The 5,913-nt window shown below is 46.0% G+C and overlaps 1 long non-coding RNA gene across 1 annotated transcript; it reads right to left on the reverse strand.

The window, feature by feature from the left end:
• Positions 1-6: 6 nt before the first annotated feature.
• On the reverse strand, positions 7-3,056 carry LOC130521307 (uncharacterized). The gene is made up of 3 exons (XR_008949282.1): positions 2,120-3,056; positions 1,646-2,003; positions 7-1,234 (listed from the first exon to the last, which is right to left on the reverse strand). It is a non-coding gene; the product is annotated as an uncharacterized LOC130521307 (long non-coding RNA).
• Positions 3,057-5,913: the final 2,857 nt, after the last annotated feature.

Raw genomic sequence — 5,913 nt, forward strand, 5'->3', positions numbered from 1 at the left:
CAGAAGTCGTAGTCAGGGACGGAAGGCTTGTGAGTAGTGATGTTCCCTCAGGGATGCTGAAGAAGCAAGAGCGTCCAGGAATGCCACCGCTGATGCCATAGTGGAGGTGCAGCGTTATCTGTCAGCCCCTCCACTTGAACGATCACAGGACCCTCTGGTGTACTGGACGACAAACAAAGCCCGATACCCAAACCTGTACCACCTGGCAAACCAGTACCTTGCAACACCAGCATCCTCTGTGCCCTGCGAGAGGGTGTTTTCTAAAGCTGGGGAAATAGTTTCAAAAAAGAGAAACTGCCTCAAACCCTCGACTGTGGAGAAACTGTTGTTTTTAAATAAAAATGCATAAGCACACCAGTTCACCCAAGCACCTTAGGCCCATACCCCCCATCTGTTCCTAAAATATATAATAATAATAATAAAACATCAAAAGCGCACGCTTGCTGGGTCATCAACCTTTTGCATGGCTGCAGTACAACCAATGCACCAGCAGACGACCCCCGCGTTCGAAATGATTGAAGCTTCGAGTAATGAACCAATTTTCAACACAATGGTCCAAAAGGATTCAAAGCCTCATGAAGCCTCATTTGGACATCACTACTGGTGAGTTTACCGGGAGACAGACGGTGCAGGCAGGTCAGGGGCAAACAGGTTCAGCAACAGGACGTCAGGCAGATAAGTGCTGGAGTGTATTGCATGGAAACGCAGAAGAACAACCTGGCAAAGACTGAGAGTGCAGGGGAGGCTTATAAGCAGGGGCAGGTAGAGTGGAGAATTACTGGGGCAGAGGGACAGGAGGGACCTGGGGGAATGGGGGAATGGGGCTGTGACAGTAAATACTGTGAAACAACCTTTTCTCCTGCTAGCATCTTCTCCTGTCTGCATTCTCGGATAAATGCTTAGTATTTTGGATACTGTCATAACATGAGCTTTAATAAACTGGATTTATTCATTTCCTGTTCCAAGAAACCAATCACAGTTGTGACTCTAACACTAAACAAACGCATCACATTTCAACCTGTAACCCTTATCCACATTTATCTGAGTTGAACTTGTCCTGGTTGGGCAACAATAATCTTGCAACCAATTGGATCTTTTCCATCCATGTGTCTCCTGATACTTTTTCTCACCTGATTTCTATCCAAACGTCTGGATGCCACTGGCCCATGAAGAATTTCATTCAGAGATCAGAACCTTCAAGAAGGAGACTGTGGTTGAGTGAGCATCGTGAGGACTGTTGGAGATAAAACAACCAAAGTCCAAAAGAACAGAGGAAAGACAAAATATGAGACTTCTCCAAGAATGTTGAACACTGAGGAGGATGGAATAGAATGCGGGTGCTTAATCATGGTGTTAAACTACAGTGGTGGTTGATGTACCATCCCCGAAAGACAGCAGCATCAGAGAGAATGGTCACCAAAAACTGGAAACACTATAGCTGAAAGAGCCACAAGAGATAAAATATCCTATTATATTCACACCAAACTGATAAAACTAACATTTTCTTCCAATTTGCAGATTTGTTTTGGCACTAAAATGATTGATCAATTACCAATCAATGAGATAATCTTAGCAGCAAGTCAGTATCAATAAAGACCTCCTAAATAGTGCATATTCACCAGACACAACATTTACTGACACCCACCTGTGGAGTTTGTCCTGCCCAGGCTGATTATCTGGTATGAACACCATAGCCAGCCTCGCCATTCCTGCTGCCTACTGTCTGCATTTGTGTATCCATCCCAATCTGCCCATCAGCCCGGGCTGTAAATTGCCCCAAATTAAGCTCAAATTAAGCCAGGATCTTCGTCACTCTGCATCTTCTCCCCATGAGATCATCACTTCTCAGAGGTTCCTCAAGACACCATTTGACCGTTCCATATTCTGCCATCTGACAGGGGTTCACATCACTCTCTCACAGCTGTATGATTTTAGGTGGCATTTTCCAATGGGGATCTGATCCCACAGGACTCTTGAACAGAAGTTTTGATGCCATGAGACACCTATTGAGCCCATGAGAAAGGTCATTGTCAGTATGAGAGCTGGGTCAGAAGAATGGCCTTCTTCAGATCGCTGCCTTCTACAGCCAAGGAGACTGCTGAGCTTGTCCTGAACACACCTTTTTGTCCATCTTCTGGTAGATTAGTTCAGCAATCCAGGATTGTGCCATTGGGGGGATTACCTTACGAAAGTAGGGTTCAAACATAAGGATTTTTTGTAGATATTAAGAGATATTTTGTAAAAAATAAAACATCAGACAGTTTTGCTCTGATAATCCCAGCACAGATTCTGTCCCACTACTGATCTAGAATCTTATCTTCCAAGCCAGAAATCTCAATGATCACATATCACCAAACAAACATGAAGAAGAAGAAACAAAGTAACAGATGGAAAATATAACACATAACATAGAAGAAGACATAGAAGAGAGAATGATGGTGGTCTTGGGAACGTTTTTAATGGAAAAATCCCAAACTACAAATACAAAGACTGGAGGAAATCCTGGAGGCAGCAGGAACATGCTTGTTTTTATTTACGGCTGCTTCCTTAGTCCTCAGTCAGCTCGTGTCTTGATTGGCTACATTTGTTCCACCTGTCAATTCAGTCCTGACTCGGGGGTCGTCAGCTTTTACCACACATGGAGATTATAGGTCAAAAATATTGAAGGGTTTAATATTTACAATTGTCAGCCCAGCTGTTTTTGGACTCAATTATGAGGAATAATTCCCTATTAACACACCTCAGAATCAACTTATGGGACAAACTTAGAGGATACAAGATAATGGGGAGTTTGTCATCCAAAAACAGTGATTATCTTTATGTCTGTACCCTTCCCTGGAGACACCAAAAACATAATCTTTTTGATTCTTCAGCATCCAAACACGCCTTGTCCAAGCATCCCTCCCGCTACTGGCCCACTTTCCAGTTTTTTGAACTTGAACCCTTTGAGATCATCTCAGTCCCCGACTGATTGAGCTAACCCCACTTTCACAATGATTCTGTCATCTGAGTCGTGAGTCCAAACAAATTATCTTAATTCTTCCACTTTTCCTCTTTATTAGTCAACCTGCCTAAAGCAAGTTAAAAACTGCTTCTGCCACTCTGTGACTCCCTTCACATGAATAAGACTCACTGCACTTGTAGCTAATAACACTGGGTGCATCAGCTTTAGCGAGGTGTGATCACACCGTCAGAACTCTGACGATGTTGGTTGGGCTGGGGTGTCCGATGGTGACCTATACCCAGATACACATTTACCACTTGTGGATCCACCAATCAACATATGGCAGAGAAACACAAAGCAAACACAGTAAAGAGATTTTTATACCAACAGTTTAATCGTTCCAGTTTTGTATAAAAGTATAAAAAGACCCCAGACATCAAGGCTCAGGAGCAGCTTCCTCCCTCTTCATCACTCTATTTATCAATCTATCATCCATCCGTCACAGGTAGAAACTGGACCCAGATGCAGCACATAAACAACGGAGGAGCACTTAGCAGGAAATGTTATTTTATTCAAAAGCAGTTTCAGTTTGTAATGAGAGCTCGCACCAAAGTCATTCCGGAAGTAAGTCCACTGTTTGATAATAATACCAAGACGACCAAGAATGACCAAGAATGTGGAAAACTCAGGTCGACAGTAGCAGACAGGGAGCAGGCAGAGACTTAAGGCGATAAAAATAAGGCAATTTTCCAGAACGGGGAAAGAACAGGCAGGCCAGGAACAGGAATGTTCAATACTGAGAAATCAGTCCAAGAATCAATGCTGGAAGGTCTGGAATGAGCACAAAACATTCTAACAAAGAGTGAGTGAAAGAAGTTTAAAAACCTGGAGGAAGAACAGGCATGTATGTATGTCTGTCTGTCTGTCTGTCTGTCTGTCTGTCCGTCCTCCGTCCGTCCGTCCGTCCATCACTATCTCAACCCTCGACAGGTCAGTTAGTCCCCCTCCCAGCAGTTCCACTAAAAGCCAGTATCCTGCAAGTGTCCCACCAGTGATGTTCCCTCAGGGATGCTGAAGAAGCAAGAGCGTCCAGGAATGCCACCGCTGATGCCATAGTGGAGGTGCAGCATTATCTGTCAGCCCCTCCACTTGAACGATCACAGGACCCTCTGGTGTACTGGACGACAAACAAAGCCCTATACCCAAACCTGTACCACCTGGCAACACCAGTCCTCGCAACACCAGCATCCTCTGTGCCCTGCGAGAGGGTGTTTTCTAAAGCTGGGGAAATAGTTTCAAAAAAGAGAAACCGCCTCAAACCCTCGACTGTGGAGAAACTGTTGTTTTTAAATAAAAATGCATAAGCACACCAGTTCACCCAAGCACCTTAGGCCCATACCCCCCATCTGTTCCTAAAATATATATAATAATAATAATAAAACATCAAAAGCGCACGCTTGCTGGGTCATCAACCTTTTGCATGGCTGCAGTACAACCAATGCACCAGCAGACGACCCCCGCGTTCGAAATGATTGAAGCTTCGAGTAATGAACCAATTTTCAACACAATGGTCCAAAAGGGTTCAAAGCCTCATGAAGCCTCATTTGGACATCACTACTGGTGAGTTTACCGGGAGACAGGCGGTGCAGGCAGGTCAGGGGCAAACAGGTTCAGCAACAGGACGTCAGGCAGATAAGTGCTGGAGTGTATTGCATGGAAACGCAGAAGAACAACCTGGCAAAGACTGAGAGTGCAGGGGAGGCTTGTAAGCCGGGCTGGTTGGGAATCGGCTGCAGCTGTGCTGCAGGTGAGTGGAGTTGAGCTGACTGGGTGGGAGTGGCTGGCAGGTAGAGTGGAGCAGAGGCAGGTGGAGTGGAGCAGAGGCAGGGAGAGTGGAGCAGAGGCAGGGAGAGTGGAGCAGAGGCAGGTAGAGTGGAGCAGAGGCAGGGAGAGTGGAGCAGAGGCAGGTAGAGTGGAGCAGAGGCAGGGAGAGTGGAGCAGAGGCAGGTAGAGTGGAGCAGAGGCAGGTAGAGTGGAGCAGAGGCAGGTAGAGTGGAGCAGAGGCAGGGAGAGTGGAGCAGAGGCAGGTAGAGTGGAGCAGAGGCAGGGAGAGTGGAGCAGAGGCAGGTAGAGTGGAGCAGAGGCAGGTAGAGTGGGCAGAGGCAGGTAGAGTGGAGCAGAGGCAGGTAGAGTGGAGCAGAGGCAGGGAGAGTGGAGCAGAGGCAGGTAGAGTGGAGCAGAGGCAGGTAGAGTGGAGCAGAGGCAGGTAGAGTGGAGCAGAGGCAGGTAGAGTGGAGCAGAGGCAGGAGAGTGGAGCAGAGGCAGGTAGAGTGGAGCAGAGGCAGGTAGAGTGGAGCAGAGGCAGGTAGAGTGGAGCAGAGGCAGGTAGAGTGGAGCAGAGGCAGGGAGAGTGGAGCAGAGGCAGGAGGTAGAGTGGAGCAGAGGCAGGGAGAGTGGAGAATTACTGGGGCAGAGGGACAGGAGGGACCTGGGGGAATGGGGCTGTGACAGTAAATACTGTGAAAAAACCTTTTCTCCTGCTAGCATCTTCTCCTGTCTGCATTCTCGGATAAATGCTTAGTATTTTGGAAACAGTCATAACATGAGCTTTAATAAACTGGATTTATTCATTTCCTGTTCCAAGAAACCAATCACAGTCGTGACTCTAACACTAAACAAACGCATCACATTTCAACCTGTAACCCTTATCCACATTTATCTGAGTTGAACTTGTCCTGGTTGGGCAACAATAATCAGGTGGGCCTTTTGGTGCCACAGTAATTATTGCCCCTGCTACCACAGGTGTCCAGAACTATAAATACTAATTATAAACCATAAAAGAAAAATTAACAGCAATGATCAGTAAATGCAAAGTCATAACAAGGTTTATAGACGGTTCACAATATTAATGTAAAACGATTGAAACACCGTAATGACCTATCAAGTTTTGGTAAGTCAACCCTGTTGGT

Source organism: Takifugu flavidus, unplaced genomic scaffold (genome assembly GCF_003711565.1).
Source record: "Takifugu flavidus isolate HTHZ2018 unplaced genomic scaffold, ASM371156v2 ctg858, whole genome shotgun sequence".
Classification (NCBI taxonomy): Eukaryota; Metazoa; Chordata; class Actinopteri; order Tetraodontiformes; family Tetraodontidae; genus Takifugu; species Takifugu flavidus.